The sequence below is a fragment of the Triturus cristatus genome, chromosome 7, assembly GCF_964204655.1.
Source record: "Triturus cristatus chromosome 7, aTriCri1.1, whole genome shotgun sequence".
NCBI classification, from domain to species: domain Eukaryota; kingdom Metazoa; phylum Chordata; class Amphibia; order Caudata; family Salamandridae; genus Triturus; species Triturus cristatus.
In genome coordinates, this window is record NC_140590.1 from 60,504,655 (window position 1) to 60,523,863 (window position 19,209).

Genomic DNA, 19,209 nt, shown 5'->3' on the forward strand with positions numbered 1-19,209 from the left:
CGCGGGTGAGGGTTCGAGTCGTACTTACACTGTTGGGGTGGGGGGTACGCTCCATGCATACGCGGGTGGGGGTACGGGTCGTACTTACACTGTTGGGGTGGGGGGTACGCTCCATGCATACGCGGGTGGGGGTACGGGTCGTACTGACACTGTTGGCATGGGGGGGACGCTCCATGCATACGCGGGTGGGGGTACGGGTCGTACTTACACTGTTGGCATGGGGGGTACGCTCCATGCATACGCGGGTGGGGGTACGGGTCGTACTTCCACTGTTGGCATGGGGGGTACGGTCCGTACGTCCGCGGGTGAGGGTTCGAGTCGTACTTACACTGTTGGGGTGGGGGTACGCTCCATGCATACGCGGGTGGGGGTAGGGTCCGTACATATCCGTCCCCACGCTATGTGATGCTTGTGCGGCCCGTACCCAGGCCTTTGCCACGTGGGTACGATCCGTCCCGCCATTGTTGGGGTGACGTGTGTGTGGGCGTGGTACGACTCGTACCCACGCTCTTGAGGCGTGGGTACGGGACGTACCTGTCTGGTTGTGTTGCCGGTTCGCGTGGTGACGGACTTCCGTTGTGGCGGTCGCTGGCTTATCAGGACACACCCCCACCCCCTCGTGGTGACCAGGGCATGGGAGTCAGGTATGTCCAGGCCATGTGTGACTTATGTGGTTGTTTTGTGGTCTGCCCTGGTCGTGCCACCCCCACCCCACCCCACTTTCCCCCCTCCCTTAGTTATTCTGACCTTCTGCGGCGTCTGCGTCGGTGCCTGTAGAGCAGGTGGACTGCTATGAGGGCAGGGATGACTCGTAGGTTCGGGTCCATGTCTGTCCGTCGCGTACTGGTACTCCAATCGCGTCGTCCTGTCGCGTACGGGTCCTCCTTGGTGGCGTCGTCCTGTGTGTCCGTCACGTACTGGTCCTCCTTGTTCGCGTCGTCGTCTGTCCGTCGCGTACTGGTGGTCCTTGTTCGCGTCGTCCTGATTTCCCGGCAGTTTTTGGCTGCCGCAAAATATTCACCGTGCGGGGTGACGTCGGTGCGAATCGTGATTCCTGGGTCGTGAATGGCTGGCTGCGAGCGTCCCGACGTCAGGTCGGCACTTTCCCGGATCGCATTGGTAGGTGTTTTTTTGTTCGGTCGGACTTTTTTACGAATCGTACGGTCATGGTGTACCCGTACGAATCGTAATTCCTTGTTTGTAGAAATTGACGACGGGGTACGCGTCGGACGGAGAATATGCTCCGTCCGACGGTTCGTACCCGGTTTTTACCGGATCGTGATCGGCACCAGTGTGTACACAACTCTCCTGTCAGATAGACAGCAGGAGCACGGCATGCCAGTCTTATCAGGGGCTGAAAGAGCTCGCGAGCGAGGCACCCCTGGTTACACCCACCTTCAAAAATGGGTCACAAAGGCGTTTCCTGTGGCAGCAGGTATCCTCAGTCTGCCTGCATTCACATTCCTGCATTTTGACCAATTTCAAGTATTGAGTTGACAACATTTGAGGAGCGCACTACAGTTTAACGTCTCTAGGCACTTAACGCACAGGCCATCATTCACAGTACAGTTGTAATTCCAAAATGCAGTAAGATTGAAAATACCACCAGAAATGCTTTTAGACACAATATTAAAGACTGATGACTTGCCTGAGGTGTGTTTTTACCCTACGCAGAGTAAGGCCGCATGTAGTAAATCCCCCTACGCAGGGTAAGGCCCCATGAAGTAAATTCGCCATATTGTAAGTTGCTCAAGAAAAATTTAAACCCCCCAAAATACCTCATCAATACCCCCATCCAAAAGCAGACACTTTCCTCGTATGACGTACTGATGGCAAAGTCCACCACGATGTCCGAAGCACAGTTGTGTTAGACAATTAGTGACGTGTCTTGATTTTCAGGTGATGGTGCAAGAAAGAGCTTTAGTATTGTAGAATAGTAAATCACACCACAGGCAGGGCTTTAAGTGGGAAAAAAAACTGGGGGTGCTCTAAAAGGGGCGTGGCAAATTTCTTAAAGGGGCGTGGCCTATCTGAGTAGGGGCGTGGTCTAAATCAAGATAACTAGCATTGTGTGCTTAAGAAAATCATGAAGTCGCATCCGGCAAAGGATAATAAAATAGGCAAAAATGTTTATTTATTAAGTATAAGCCATAAAATACCAAACACTTTAAAAAACATGTAAAAATTATTTACATTACTTAGAAATCTATTGCAGGATTTCCCAAAACCCTTGAAGATATTCACTGTGTGTATTTTGCTGGGGTTTCTCACAGCATTTTTCTTCAGCAGACCTTCTACCTATTGCCAGCCAACTCTTTACATACGGCTTTGCGTCAAATGTTTCAAATGGAGGACCATTGAGTTTTACCCAAAAGCTCGAAGAAATGGTCTCGACAAGAAGAGAGGCCCTTGTTGGACAAGCAATTAAGTTAATTGCGCTGAAACCTCTCTCGCAATCCGCATTACCTGCTGGCAGGGTTTCCATGCAAACTACTAACTTTTTTAATGCTTCATGGGTTTTCTTTCCACCAAAATCTTTGAAAAGTCTAAAAGCTTGGATAGTATCTCTTGCTGGCAGCTGAAGCCCTGAACACAGTTTCTGGATATCTGTTTCACCATAGAGAATGCATTCATCACCAGAAGGCAAGTTGCCTGCATCTAGCACACTGAAGCTGGCTATAAGTGCTTTCTCAGAATCCGGGGCACATCGTTTATTGATATTTACAGACAGACTTTGGTAAAACTGATTTTGATTAAGGGCAACAGAGTTACTTCTACCATGGAAAAGAGGAACATTCTTGAATTTGCCCTGGTCAACTGCTCTCTGAGCCGCAGAAGCAAATTTCCCTGGTGAGTCCTTCATTGCTCTAAATATGCGTACTTGACTAACCAAAAGTCTGTGGGCATTAACAATTGTGATGTCCCTCCTCTGTACGGAGAGTGATAAGTCTTTGAGCTCTTGAAGTGCATCACAAATCTCTGATAAAAGAATAGGATGTAAGCTTCTTCAAGAGACCTTCATACTTACTCCGGTCTCTTATGGGTCTGGATGGGTCTTTAGAAGCACAAGGCAGGGAAGCAGTTCCAAACAGCTTTCACAGATTTGTAACTGGATGCTACCCATCGAGTATCAAGCATTTTCCCTATCTTCTGAAGCTGTACACATAGCTCGCTGGCGGACAGATATAGCTCTCTCTGGTTTTTTCGTGGCATGCTGTACGTGGCATACAATGAGTCCATGAAAGTCTTGAAGTGATTGACCCCGGCACCCTCATCAACTGTATCTGCCACAGCAAGTTCCAGTCTGTGAGCCAAACAGTGCCATGTCAGTACAAGATTTGGAAATTCTGATTTCAGCAATGCTGCCACTCCTCCTTTTTTACCAAACATTACTGCAGCTCCATCTGAACATACTGCAATCAAGATATTATTTAGAAGACTTTTTGTAAATCCAACTTTTTCGAAGTAGCTTAGGATAGCTGTCTTTACGCCAAGGGCATTTGTTCCTGCCAGCTCCAGAAGGCCGAAATAGATGGTCACTGGGGTACTTTCATTTCCAAAAATGCCACGGAGGTAGATGATTAATGCAGAAGCATTGCTAATAGAAGTGCTCTCATCAATTAATACTGTGATCTTTGGTTTGTGTTGTCTGATATAACAGACCAATCTTTGTTGCATTTCCAGTGCAATGTGTTTGATTATTTCAGTTGCAGTCACATTGCTGTGCAAAACACGGCCCACTGCACTGCCATTCTATGGCCTGAAGGAGAATCAGATCAGGGGGGTCCGTGAAAGGGCGATCTTTTCTTGCCAAGTAGTAGGCAGTGTCAAATACCCTGCATGTGCTCTCCATATGTTTTGCATTACATTCGTGTACTGCCACCACCAATGTGTTTTCCTGCTGAGCTGTAAGAATGTCTTCAGCTGCCAAGTGACCAGCGATCACCTTATGCTTCATAATCTTCTGCCTGAGCTGTTTCTGCCTGGAAGCTTTTCCGTCACCGGAAGGACCAACCTCCCCACCTGCCCACTCTTTACTTATGCGCATGCCCTGGCTGTTATTGTGCACTGAAAGACCTGTTGATTGAGCCTGTTTGCAGGAAGAACATCCAATATTGCCGGACTTAAGATACAACCATTTATATTCCTCTTGAAAGTAATACCACTGTTTAGTGTTCTAGCAGTCGGGGAGTTTGATGGTTTCTTTCTCTGGCACACGTTGAAGTCTTTGTAAAGGTGGACTGTCCTTGTTAGACTCTTGCTGAGTTTTACTAACATCATCACTAGCTGGTTGCACTGGACAAGACTCCCCTGTAGCACGCTGGCGCTTCAGTGACGGTGGGAAGTCAATCATTGAAGACTGCATAGATGCGCTTCAGAGCAGAAGCAGATAAAAAACTCGTAGCCATGGTAAAATGTAGAACTTCCTTCTTGAAGGCTGGACTGGTATATCTGAAAAAGAAAAGAAAATCTTCCTCTGCTGATTTTGGTTTCCAGGTGATAAGGCCCTGCGTCATGCAACGAGAATATTAAGCCTCTTATCTGCAACAAAAATTGAATAGTTTACTCCAGTGATCAACAATGTTTAATTGGAGTGCCATTTGGCAGGCAGATGTTACTCTTCATTTTGTGCTGCTCCTGAAAGGATCTCTCACTGAGAAACCCAAGTGTAATGGATTTGTCAAATCACGAGTCGAAGCGAAGTTGCACATCAGCCTTATACCTGGTATCAGTCAGTGTGATTGTTTATTCCCCATCTGTGCAGAGTGTCACTGTTAGATCTGGGGGTCTCTAGTTGTCAGAGGTGAGTACCTTTGTCCAAATAGGGACCCTTACTTCTAGTCACGGTAAGGGAGTATACACTGTAGATAACCTCTGCTCACCCCCTTGGTAGCTTGGCACGAGCAGACAGGCTTATACCCATGGCAATGTGTAAAGTATTTGTACCAGCACTCACAGTAACATAGCGCAACACCACAAATGGACACTACACCAAGTATTTATAAAAATATAAATTACTTTATATAGATTAGGCAGATCAAAACGTCATAAACAGCACATACACAATCACTCTTGTTTTAGAAAATGTTCTCTTGAAAAATGTTCACTTGGGCAATGTTCTCTTATAAATGCTCACTTGGATAATGTTCTCTTAAAAATGCTCACTTGGATAATGTTCCCTTGAACCTGGTGAATAATGAAATTGACTGAGCCCTTCGGCTTGGAGGACTCCTGCTCCTCGCGTGTGGAACGTTATTTCAAAACGAATGTGACTGAGATGTTTTTCAAAGGTGCCCCCGCTGCACTCGTGGAGTCAGAGAATCACCCAAAGTAGTGTTTTCCCATTTGCACAACTGTAAAACACCTTCCTATTACACTACAACGGATTAGTTGGGGCAACTAATGTGTAATTAGAGATTGGCTAATGTGTAGGCGATAAGAAATTTTGTATATTTCCCTTCATATAAATGCGATGAAAATGCAATTAACTGTAAGCTGTAAAACAACATCGTCATTTGCTTACATGACTGCCATACTATGAATAAATTGTATTGTTAACTATTAAAATGCAAAATAAAGTTTTTTTTTAAAAAGTCGAGTTTTCCCAATCACAATAATAGCGCTTTCTCAAATCACAAAAATAGCGCTTTCTCAAATCACCCCGGTGATTGCCATAGTCAAGTCACCAAGCTTTAATCACCCCTGCTGCGGCGGCCCGCTGGTAGCGCGTGTGATCACAATCTCCCCCCCCCCCCCCGTGCAAACTCCGGTCACGTGTTGGAGCCGGTGACCTTAGGATGTGAAGGGGGCTCTGCGGTCCGAGCTGATCTCCGGTGAAGCCGCTTTTGCCGGTGGGACGCGCCTCAGCCTCAGGTTCAGCTCCTTTCCTCGATGACGAGCGCGAGGGAACCCCGGTCACTAGGGGATGCCTCGCGCCTCTCCAGACTCAATGTAGCTCCACCTGACGAACCTCTGCGTTGCTGGGGGAAACCCTTGTTGCTGTGACCAGTCCGAGCATGGATCAGAAATGACGATTCCGGGCCGGCGGTGGTATATACCGGCATGGTGTTTTCAAGGCTCCTTCTCAGAGCGGCGAACTCGGCTTCGGGCACACAACACAGCTCGAGGGGTGGCGGTGGAGTCAATGCACACACCGCGTGCGGGGGCAAAGAAGGCGCTCCAAAGTTCCTCAACGGTGCGTTAATCCGCACAGAGTGTGACGGACACGATCCTGGGGCAGATCACGCTTGAGGCAGAGCAGGCCTCATGACCTTACGCCCCAGCTATGTGCAGATGAGCACACCGAGACAGATTTCACACAGGGGCAGCTTCACGAAGGCACAGGCTTTGCACAGAGACACACACACAGTAGCTGGAAGGGTGGATTTTGGAGAGCCTTTGTATCCCTGAGTTCCCAACAGGAGGCCAGCTCTTCTCAGGCACTTGAAGATAGGCAGGCTTCAGAGGGATTCCTTCTTGATCACAAAGTTTCCTAATTTAATTTTACTGGGGCTCCAGCCCTACTTTTATATCCCAAAAGTCTTTGTTCTTCTTGTGTGAGGGGTCCTGGACCCAGTCTAAACCAGTTCTGGGTGCACTCTGCCAGTGCACCTCTTCATCCTTTGTGAGTGGGGCCAGGGCCATCAGACACGCCGCAGGAGGTGGAGCCAGCATTATGGAAGGCAGGCACAGCCCTATTGAGACCCAGGTGCTACTCCTCCCACCACTCTACATGTAGGTGGGGCTATTCAGCCTAGTGCTGACTCACCCAGCCTCCTGGAGCCACCCCCAGCCCCTGTCACTCACAAACCAGACAGTCAATATATCAACTCCCTTCCTAATGCATCTAGAGTTATTATATTCAGTGGCTGGGTGGTTTATTGGTATTTTCCGGCGCTGGCACAAGTCCTTCTGAAGGCTCACAAGCTCACCGGCGCTAGAGTGTATGCCAACGTCAGTATGTATTTCATGTGTTATTGTTCATCCTATGTGTGATTTGACATGTGTGGTTCCACGTTATCACATATGTGTTACTGTAAACGTTATTTATTAGGCGATCAGTAAACAGAAGCAGAGACCTGGACGGACTAACACACAGAAGGGAATTTAATGTAAATGAAACGACCCATGGATGGATAAACTGACTAATGGCTGGACGCTCGGTTGGTTAGACAAAAGATGGGCTGGTATGTATCTAGAGAAAGCAGACAGGTTTTTGAGGCATAGAGATGACGGGCCGACAGGGGCAGGGCTGCACTGGTAGTGGTAGTGTCACTGCTGCTGGACTCTGTTGTAGACCCTCGTCCCTCGCTTGCTTTAAGGCAGAGCAGGGTCACACTGGTTGCTGGAGAAATGTTGCTGCAGGCCGTAAAAGCAGGGTCGTACCGGTTCTAACCAGCTGTTGTTGTGCCAATGATTAGCACGATGACGTAGGTGGCGCTGCTGTTCAAAGAGAAAGGAAATCCCGAGAGAAAGTGTCTCTCTTCAAAGGATTTCCCTTCCTGCTACAATGATGTCACGTCTTAAGCAGTGCGCGCGCATGCTCACCCGAAACACCAAACAAAAACCGGGACGTCTGGCCACCCTACCTTTGAGGCCCGAAAATAGAGACCCCTTTCGAGGCCTCCCAAAAAAACAGGGGGTGCTCAGACCCCCACAGACCCCCCCCCACTTAAAGCCCTGACCACAGGCACTAACACTGGGTACCACAACCCTGGTACTGACACATTGGCAGGCTGCTCTGCCATGTACGTCATCGAGTACTAGTACCTTTCGCCACTGGGGCGTGCAAACGCGTGTGCAAGCATTCAATTACACAGCAAGAAAAAACAATTGGTCCATTTAACAAACATTAACGCCGTCTGGGCAAACGTGATGCATGATTTGTAGCACTTTTGTACCTTAATACAGCAATCAGCAACTAAATGGGCCCAGTCAATGTTGCAGAGGGCCTGCCCAGCACTTTTGGGTTTCTGTTTTTCGGTAACTTTTTAGCAGTTTCAGCTAAAAACAACATTTTGTTGAAATCTGCAAATTCCTCAAGATACGGTGGTTTAGGTGACAAATGAGGTAAATCCATAATTATGCGGAAAACGCCGCGGCTGCAGAATCGTATAACTCTAGGGGGCCGGGGTTTTCTTCTTGGAAGTAACACCAGAGGCCAGAGTGCGGGGAAATACTTGCTGTACGCCATCGCCATCTAGCGGCACTGGCTAGAAATACACTGGCGTGGTTTTCAGTGATTTCATACTGAGTGGTTTCCCGCACCAATATTGTAAAAGCACAAATCATTTTCAATAAAAAGGTTTATGAGCCTTGTTTTATTGTCCCTGCATTTTAGCATTAACGTCGCATCGGACCGTGGTTATCTCGCCCACGGAACAGAAACTGCAGCGATGTAATCTATGATCAGCGTTTGTATAGCGTCGCATGCTAATAGGATGGCATCGTAGCGCTTTGGATAAACAGTGATGTGTGCGCTCTAAGCATGCTGCCGACCGCTAAACAAGAAACAAGTTTGCAACAGGTACAGTCCGCGCATTACTTAAATCTATATTTTTGAAGCACTTTATATCTCCCAGCGAAATCTCTTTACGCGTTTTGTGGGAAGCTATCTTATACTGTGTTTAATGCAAGTTTAAAATAATAATGGCTTGCTTATTCGCAGCGCTTACTTCTGTCAGAGGCTGTGACCTTGTTACGCTAAATTACACAAGTCACTTCTCCCCACTGCACCAACTAGGACCGAATTCTGTGATTCTCTGGTTACGTGGACACCTGCAGTTATTCACATTAAGCAATACAAGTTTCTGAGCATAAAATAGTGCATTTCCCACTGATTATTTTACGGTGGATATATATGCATTGAAAGTGTATAGTATTTTATATGCCGTTAGCTGAAGGTAAAAGACCAGCAATAGATTGTTAAACAGTATTTTATTCTTTTTAGCCATTGATTTGACCCCGCCCCTTGCTCACTGACTCTGCCCGATTCATCTCAGGGTTACAGTTCCAATTCGTTTTGAATGCACTTCGACGGCTGCCTCTGTGATTGGTACATGCACAAGGGGTTAAAGTGCATAAAACAGAACTGTGACCCAGAGTGCAATGTAGGTGGGGTCAGTGGGTCTGGGGCCGGGCTTGAGATGAAGCTAAAATAACACAATTTCTACTACTAACATATAAAAGGTGGCGCACACACGTTCAATGAAAGAGAAATGTAAATTAAAGTAATCAGAAGGTATTGCACTCTTTTGCATTATGAAAGCTCAGTTGGTTAAAGCGATCACTGCAGACAACTGTGTGCATCTGTAGGTAACCAGTCAAGGGACCTGGTTGGCACAGTGGGGATCAGTGACTTGTGAATCAATAGTGCTATAAGGTCCCAGCCTGTGGCTATGAGCACAGTGAACACGCGTCATTACCTCTCAAAAAGAGTATACATTAGTCACCATGAAGCCTCAAGGGACTTCAGCAATTAAAGCCACATGCTGGCTCCTAAGCAACCTTATACTAAGTAATCAATTGCACATATGCACATTTTTCTTTCACATCCTGGCAAGAAGGTCTGTTCCTTCTATCTCTATCTGCCTCTCCCTTGCCTCCTCAGAACAGGAGCCCCACTCCCTTCCTTTTCAGCCAGAGGTCAGCAATATTCATTCAGCTATGGTTGTTTCTAACACAAAGAAAGAGAACTTGTTATCAACACCTGCACACGAGGGCACAGTCGCACATGCTACTTTCAGATGTTTTCCTCTGGAATGCAATTCCATGCCTTTTTCCGGTCGAGCCTAACAGCACACATGCGCTGCTAAGCGAGGCATGTTGTATCTCCTCTGTGGGCTTTTGGCATGTCCATCTATTGCCATTGGCTCTTTGTTGTGCCAAATGGAAATGCTGCCTTTTTAGGTCTCGCCTAGCTATTGCGTTTACGCAATCGCAAGGCAAGACTCTAGTGAGAGGGGCATTTCAAAGTGCTCCCAAAAGTGGATTGCATGGCGAGCACGCGCCCAATCACGTGCATCGTGTCGCCATGCAATCCGTTTGGGGAAGCGCTTCAGCCCACTGGCACGTGCACGTGATAGAGATCAGGGTGTATATAATATCCCTACTTCCACGGATAGAGTAATCTCACAGTTACACGCACATACATTCTTCATACACTAGGGCCCATTTCATTAACATACGCTCAAATACTCTACCAGCAATAACCTGTGGAAAGAAAAACTCCTAAACACCCTGCATCTATATCGAGGTCGATAAGATCTAGTTATTGTGACTGCCCTTATACATAATCTAAACAATCTATACAATAATAATCAAAATATAATACTCAATAATTGACAAGAAATAATAACCAACACCATATTCAAAATTATATTGCTTTATCTAAAATTAGTCAAAGGAAATCAATCAGAATAAATCATTTTTCTCATAGTTACCTATTCTAGCTAAATGTCAGAACGGGTCAGGACAAGTCTCTCGGCAAAGTCTCTCAAGACGAAGTCCTCTCAGCAACGATCCTCACCAACGCAGATTCGGAACGCGGCAAAAGGCAAATGGCAAGTGGCAAAAACCCTCTCTAGGCTAACAATTCTTATAGTGAATTAAACAAAGGAAAGACACATTTTGTATTGACTTCTTCCGTCGAACCTCTGAGCAAAGCGAGAAGGAAAGGATGTAGCATCGCTACATTTGAAAATCTCCGCTCAGGAAAAATCACAAAATAAACATAACGGAACAGGAACCAAAAAAATACAACTGTATCTTGTAGTTTCCACATCTCCTCGGCAATGAGATCATAGTTCAGAGTCTTTCTTTAAAGCTCCTTTGTTTCCCAAAGCTGCCAAGGACGTTTCATTTCATTTGGAGATCGCCCAAAACTGCTGCTGTCCTCACGGAAAGTTTTAACCAGGCAAAGCAAGGACTGTGGTCAGCTGACTTCAGGACCATATTCAGCAAGGCTCTCTCTCGTCACAGTTTTCTACTCGAGGCCAGGCTCTACATGTCGGCCATCTTTACTTAGGCCACAATAGGCCACAATAGACCATCTTAATTAAAAGAGACAAAAACAACGTTACCACAGCATAGTGATTGAACAGTGTTAACCCCACTAATACCCTTATGTGTATGTAATTATCTAGCTCTTGCAACATAGAAAAGCATTAATTCAAAAAGCATTTTGTGCTTAAAAATAAACAGCACACAGCAATCTTTAAACATGTAAACACGCACATTATTATTAAACAGCACACTTATGCGTCCCCACGTGTAATTCTCTCTTGTTAAAACAAACGAGTTGATTAATATAAACACTTACACAAGACAAATAATTAATAATTAATAATTAATAAATTAATATAACAAATAGACATGCCAGAGCTTCAAAACCCAGTTAATTTTCAAACTGAAAACTCTGCTCTAGCAATCCCCCCTTTGGTGATTTTATCACCAAATAAACCCCCCCAAAAAAAAAAATTAGTGAAAATTTAGTCCCATTTTAGGAGAAATCAGAAATGTCTTTTTCTCCTTACACAACACTACACACCAGTCACTCTTTCATCATCCCTCTTTGTTTCTAAATAAACACTCTCCCTCAATTCTTCTAATTCAATTTCTTGTGGTTCTCTTTTCAACCTTTTGTTTTTCTTCTCTTTATTTAATTTCTTTCTCCCTCTCCTGTTTTTACAACACACACACACTAATCTCAGTATCAATAAAGCAACAATTATACAAGTTAAAGGAAACAATATTCTACCTATAATAGTACTACCTATTTTTGCAATAAAATCTTTAACAACTATCACCTTGTTAGCTATTTTAGTCCATAAACTCTCAGCTTCAAGTGGTACTAATTCTTCATGCAAATCAGTAATATTTTTGATATAGACCTTCAGGTCTTTGCTTTCGTCTGGAATGTAAGTGCAACAATGTTGAACTTTCAGCATTCCACAAACTCCACCCTCCTTGGCCAATAGAATATCAAGGGCAAGTCGATTTTGCATTGACATGGCACGTACGGCACTTAATTCCGTATTCACTAAAAGAAACCCTCCAGCGGTATTTGTCGATAAGCGATCCACCACTGTTGACAGTTTCCGAATTCCATAAGCATTTAAAGAAATTCCCACTGCTGGAATTAAAACCCCAAAAATATCACCCACTATTTCAGACCATGTTTCTCTCTTGAAACGCATTAGTAAATTAATATGTTCTACATCTCTTATTTTATCTATATGGAAAATCTTTGGAAAGACCAGGCCCACATAACACGTGCCATACCAATGGTCAGGCAACTTGTAATAAGCCTTGTTCCCACAAACATAGTACACTCCTGGGAAAACTGTATCTTCTCCACCTCTGAAACCCCAACCTGTTGCAATGAAGTATGTATCATGGCACTCACTAGTCCCAACACAATATGTATCATATTGGGATTTCCTCCTTGTAATGCATAGCTTACCCTTCTGTGGTGCATCTAGAGCTAAAGTTGGACTAGCCCCATTTCTCAATTCTTTTCCCATCTCAATGTCCCAAATTGTCTCACTTACTTTATGTTTCCCTGCTTTCTCATGCATGTTCAATCTCCTTTCCTCTACCATATCCAGGAAAGCTTTCTCCTCTTCTTTCAGACTGCAAGTTAAATTATTCTTAAAAATGTAATCTAATGTTAATCCTTTCTCTTCAATAAAAATTTCACCAAAAGTGTTAGCTTCTTTAGCTGGATTCAGCTCTTTGTTCATTGGCAAATGCCCAAAAATACTATCTCTGTTAGACATCTTATAATCTATCTTCCCTAACAAATAGAAAACACTACTTAATATACTACATGAAATACCATATGTAGCTGGCAAATGATGATAAGTAACACCCTCTGAAACGGATGCAGGTAATTGCATACAAACGTAGCAATCCCTAACTTCCATTGTTTTCACATATTCGTATAACAACTTCGAAAAAACATTACTAGAAAAATTATTAATTGACCTATCTTTGTGTATGTAAGTATTACTAATTCTAGTCGGAACTACTTTTTGCGAATTCTTCTCTATATCTGTCATATTTTCTGTATGCATCTCAAATGTAACTTTAAAAGTAACTAATAAAACTAAAACTCCCCATAGTAGCATTAATAATCCAGTACAGCAGCAGCACATTCTACACCATCTTTTAAAGAAGGCACATCTACTTTGATTATCCTCTATGTTAGCCATTTTACTACTTTGACCTTGTCTTTTGACTTAGCCTCTACTACTCCACTACTGTAATTTCCCAACTTTGGATTACTTCAGACAACTGAATTTCAGACTTTCTCCTTTCACTTTTTTCTCCAAGTGATTTCTCAGTTCACTCAATTTGGATATTCATCAGTTTTCACTCCTTCTTCTTCAGTAACATCAAATTGTATCAGATCATCAACAACATCCTGTGCATCTGACTCTTCTCCAATGTCAGTCAGGATAACTTTTAAGATTCCAACAGATTCTTCCTTTTCCTCAACCACTTTTCTCAAGATCCCCTCCGGATTATCTCGAGTCACTGTTTCTTCTTCTCCTTCTTCAGACAGTGCCACATAAGACCATTCCGGTGATCTGTACTTTTGGTTGGGTCTTCTTATTCTTTTTATTTCCTCAGGTTCTCTTGATTCTTCTTGCTCCTTTCTTTTTACTTCATTTTGACTCGATACTTCATTCACTTGTTCAGCTTTTAATGTATTTGCTCTTATTACTCTGTATCTCAATCTCTTTACTCTGTTGTTAGGCCAACGATCTCCTTTTATCACCTTTTTCGGCCTAATTTCTTTATTATTTCTTTCTCCAGTCCAAGTTCTCTTTCTCAGAACTCGACCCTCTGTTTGTTCATTCTCACTCTCATCCAATTCTGTTTCAAGTGCCTTCTGTTTTCGTTTTCTAGCAGTTTTCTTTTCCTCCACAGTTTCTTTCACCACTGTTTGAGACTTCCCTACTCCTGTCCCTCCTCGGGTCTCCGACACGCAATCTTCTTGCTGTCTACTTGTCCCTTCACCTAGCTTGTCAAGAATGTTCCCTACACCTCCTCGGGGGTCTTCCGCAATCTGTCCCTCTCTATCTTCTTCTGACCCTACTTCAGGTATAATCTCAAGTGGTTCTTCAGTCTCCTCCTCTTCTGATTCAGGAGTAATCTCTGTGGAATTGCTCTTTTCTTTTCTTTTTTCTTCACTGCTTTTTAAAACTTCAGGCTCTCTTTCAGAATCAGATCTCCTTTCTGAGACTCCCAATGGTTCTCTTGAAGCCTTTTCTGCTTCTTTTCTCACTTGTTCTGTATCTTCATCATCACTGGAATCCGATTCTTCAAAGTACTCTTTACCAGTTCCCTCTTTTGGGTTTGGAACTCTCAGAGTATGACTTGCATGTATCCAGTTTTTCACACCAGCACACTTTACTGCAGTTGTTGTAGTCAGAATAACTTGTCTCGGCCTTCCCCACCTTGGAACCAAGCAATTTCTTCTTCTGTGCACCTTAATCCTCACCCAGTCTCCTGGACTCAGATCATGGGCTTGCTTCTTCTCAAGTGTGGTAGCTTCTTCTCCAACCTGGTGAAACACAGAATGAACTGCGTCAGCCAGGCCTTTACAGTAATCCAAAATCATGTCATCAGTTATTGTCATCAACTTATTGACAGGTACAAATGCATGGCGCATTGCACGTCCCATGATTATTTTGTGCGGACTTAAACCAGTAGTTCTATCTGGAGTAGATCTAATAGTCATTAGCACTAGAGTCAAGACGTCTGGCAATTTCATTCCAGTAGCTAAGCACATTTTACCAATCCTGTTCTTGATTGTGCCGTTTATCTGCTCAACCACACCAGAAGCCTCTGGTCTGTATGCACAATGTAGCTTCTGCTGTATGCTTAATGCTTCACAAATCAAACTCATGAGTTCATTATAGAAGTGTCCACCTCTATCAGACTCAATCGTTACTGGAAACCAGTACCTAGGAATCAACTCCCTTAACAGTAACTTTGCCACTGTTATTCCATCATTTCTCCTAGTCGGATAAGCTTCCACCCATCTTGAAAACAAACAAACTACCACTAGAACATACCTCAGTCTGTTCACTTGGGGCATTTCAATGAAATCAATCTGCATTCTTATAAAAGGACCTCCTTCTCTGCCTATTGTTCCCAGACTCACCACTGTCTTTTTCCCAGTGTTAAATTGCTGACAAATCAAACACCTTTGACAGATGCTCTCTGCAATTGTCCTAAACTTTGCATTGTACCAGGTCTGCTTGAACGACCTGATCATTGCATCCCTCCCCAAATGTCCCTGGCCATGATACATTGTCGAGGTACCGACGGAGAGGTGAGCGATCTAGAGTTCAAAACTTTGAAACTCTTATTCTTTGTAACAGATGCGGCGCAATTGAGCACTGCGTGTTCCACCGGTGCCCTAGTTTTTACGCGTCTGCATAGTCTATCATTTTAGTTGTGGTTCTGTTTTCTTGAGTGAAGTCACCTCAGCGTTCAAAGCTGAGCATACAACGGACATTCAGAAGAATGTCTCAAATTATAGATTTTGAACCATCGTATCTCATGGTTCATTGTACTGAATTTTCCCCACATCTTATTCAATTTTGTAGGGCGGGGCCTCCTTCTAACCTGAGTCTTTACCGGGTGAGGTGAGGCTCACTTCTCGTGCTGATCAGGTAAGCACTTGAGATTAAGGCACAGCGTTTCAAGCGAAAATTTGTCAGATAGTTTCACTGACTGTGTTGTTTTTGTGATTCTCTTTTCGTATTTCCACAGATGTTCATAAACACACTGACAATACGAAGAAGTTGTACACCATAATAAGGTTGTATTTTTTAACACTGTCTCACAATTTATAATTTTCTCACTCACTTTTGCTGCAGTAGCGATAATAAAATGAAGGTCCTGACGAAAGCCATTTGACCCTCCAGGCAAGCAGGCTGAAACATGTCGACCCTATTGTCAAACAGCCTATTTGTTAGAAGCTGTTTCTGCACCATTTTTAGTTAAGGACTGGCAGGAATATTTTTCAATAAACTTTCTTTTTTCCTCCTTATCCTTTTTTAACATTTCACCTCACTGCACTGCACCACTTATATATCATTTTTTGGTATATATATCATATCTTGCCCTGACTAGTGGCTTGGCTGTCCTTCTCCCCTTCTCTCCTACCCTTTCCATGGGCCTCATAAAAATGTGCTCCGGTTACTAACTAACCACGAATGAAACTCCAAGATGGAGTGAATCACAGTGGTGGGAAGGAGTGGATATCCAGATGATGATATACACCAATCACTGGTTTTTGATGGAAATCCTAATGAATCCTACAGCACTCTGAGGCTCCCTTTTCAAACTCTTCGCTTATTCTAAACTTCCTAGCGACTGTGCCCTTGGTTCTCAGACTGACAGATTCCTTGTTGTATTAGTATATTGGATGGGGGATTGAGTCTGTCTTGGTCTTTAAATTTTCCCTCGGACCCTCCCCTTTTTGGTTATTATTACTGTGCAGCTGATGGCTGCGGGTCCCGTTTTTAACCCATACTTGATGGTTTGTTGAACTGACAGTTCACCACCATACAAGTAATTGCACTGTTTGTTCTGCTGGTGACTTCCTCTTTTTAACAAGACATATAACTCATTCTCTGCATGATGGCAGAATTTAGTGGTTTATCCTATGATGATTCCACTCTCCAATCTATATTAGACAGTACACCTAGTATATTAGACACTACATTTACCTTACCAGGCACCAATATTGATGATTGGAGTAAGATAATTACATTAAAGAAATCACACACACGCACAATAATACACGGTGCGATTATGGCTGAATACTTACGAGGCAACTGTGCCCCCACAGGCCTAATAGTTACCAACGCACCTCGTTTATTTTTGCAAGATAAAAGATTTCTAAAAGATTGGTCCCTCATAGCGTGGCGCTGCACGCGTGATTGGCTTATTTTGATCATCAGTACATCTAAACGCATTGCAGACACCATCCTCCTAGAGATACAGACTTTGGAAGCCCAAATCAAAGTCACAGTCACTGCTACAATTTTCAAAAAGAACCAGGATGAAGCCAATAAAAGTAATAAAGATTTAAAAGACGCTATACTGGTCTCCAAAATAGAAAAATTCAAAAAAGACCTTGCCAAATTTAAACACGAGGTGATATATCCTTACACCAGCGATTCCTACGTAGCACCCGAGTTCAACAACAAAGGGCGCAGATATGGGTCCAATTACTCAGGGAGCAGTTCGGATGATGACAACTACGAGTATGAGAATGGAGGTCCACAACCCAACAGACCACAATACAGAGGTCGAGGGAATAGAAGAAACTGGAGAGGACAATATACTCCGCATTTCCAACAATGGTGGCCTCCGACACCGTGGGGATATCCCCCACCACCCCAGGCTTTCCAGCCTTTCCAACCAAACCAATTCTCAATACACCAGCAGGACCCTAATTTCCAGCCTTTTTTAGGGTCGGGCCGAGGGAGGCCCAGGGCAAAAAGAAGAGGTCAGCAACCACAGGTGCATTGGAACCTGCCCCCACAAGTGCCCCAACAAATGAACACCCGCAGCCAAACCAAGAGAGGACAACCACAACCAGGAACGAGTACCGAGACGATCTAGTACTGAACCTGAGCAACAAGATCTTGACAGCTGATGAGACATCGATACTCAACAAAGGCCTTGGCTTTGTGACCACCACTCATGGAGATGATTTTGAAGTACGATGTGACCTGGCAAAATTTTTTCGCAAAATAAGGCTACACTATTTCTTTAAGAACAAAGAGACGACCCAAGGTACTTCGAGTGAACTTAACACCGGTCTGAAAAACAAATCCACCTTTAATCCCCCTCTACATGAGGTACCACCGCAGGTGTTATCCTTTGAACAAGCGGTAACCGAGGAAATCACCACCTTATGTAAGAACAAAACAAGATCAGATCACTACTGCAATCTACCTAAGAAAGAACGCTTGGCCTTGAAAGCCCTTATGGAAGACCGAACCATCATAATAAAGCCAGCCGACAAAGGCGGAGCAGTGGTCATCCAAGATATTGAAATATATCGCCAAGAGTGCCTCAGACAACTGGCGGATGGAAGATTTTACAAACCTCTTCAACAAGATCCCACCAAGAGGATTCAGAAAATTATCACTGAAGCAGTAGAGGAAGCATCATCTAATGGATGGATCACTTCACAGGAAGCATCGTTTCTCAATACCCCCCATCCTGTGATGCCTTACTTTTACACCCTTCCCAAAGTCCATAAGGCCCAACGGCCCCCACTAGGGAGACCTATTATATCAGGACAAGGATCACTACTAGAACCTCTATCTACTTTTGTTGATCACTTCTTAAGACCTCTAGTAAAAGAGATGCCTACTTACCTGCAGGACACGAAAGATATTCTACGTCTTTTGCCCACAGTTGACTTTGATCCCGATAGAGACATTCTAGTATCATTTGATGTGGAATCATTATATACCTCTATTCCTCAGGATGAGACCCTTGAAACCATCTTTTCCATCCTGAACAATGCAGATCTGGATACCATCACTCCCGTTCATTTCATCATGACCCTTGCACATTTGGCTATGAAAGAAAATTTTTTCAAATTTGAAGACACCATTTACCTGCAGGTCTCCGGGACCAGCATGGGGAGCATTTTTGCTCCTAGCTTAGCCAATCTCTATGTGCATTCATTCGAACAAACACATGTGCTCAACGATGACAACCCTTTCAGTGACTCGATCCGACTATGGAAGCGCTATATTGACGACATCCTGGTAATCTGGCGCGGTGATTTGTCGTCAGTATCACCCTTCCTAGATTGGTTGAACACCAGAAACAACTTTTTGAGGTTCACAGTGGAAGCTCACAAAGAGAGATTAGCCTTTCTTGATCTCTCTATCTTCAGCACTATAACTGGCCTTGAAAGTGAACTGTATAAGAAACCAATGTCCCGTAACTCTCTCTTGAGATATGATAGTCAACATCCAAAATCATTGAGAGATAATCTTCCTTACGGACAGTTTTTGCGTGTAAGACGCAACTGTTCCACATCGGAAAAATACCAGGTGCATGCAAAGAATCTCACTGAACAACTTATTGTTAAACAATATCCGAGATCTCTGATCAAGAAAGCGTTTAAACGCGCCTCCAATAACAACAGAGAAGCAC

The 19,209-nt window shown here is 44.0% G+C and overlaps 1 pseudogene; it reads right to left on the reverse strand.

Moving 5' to 3' along the window:
• Positions 1 to 2,206: 2,206 nt before the first annotated feature.
• On the reverse strand, positions 2,207 to 4,366 carry LOC146808807 (E3 SUMO-protein ligase KIAA1586-like; annotated as a pseudogene).
• Positions 4,367 to 19,209: the final 14,843 nt, after the last annotated feature.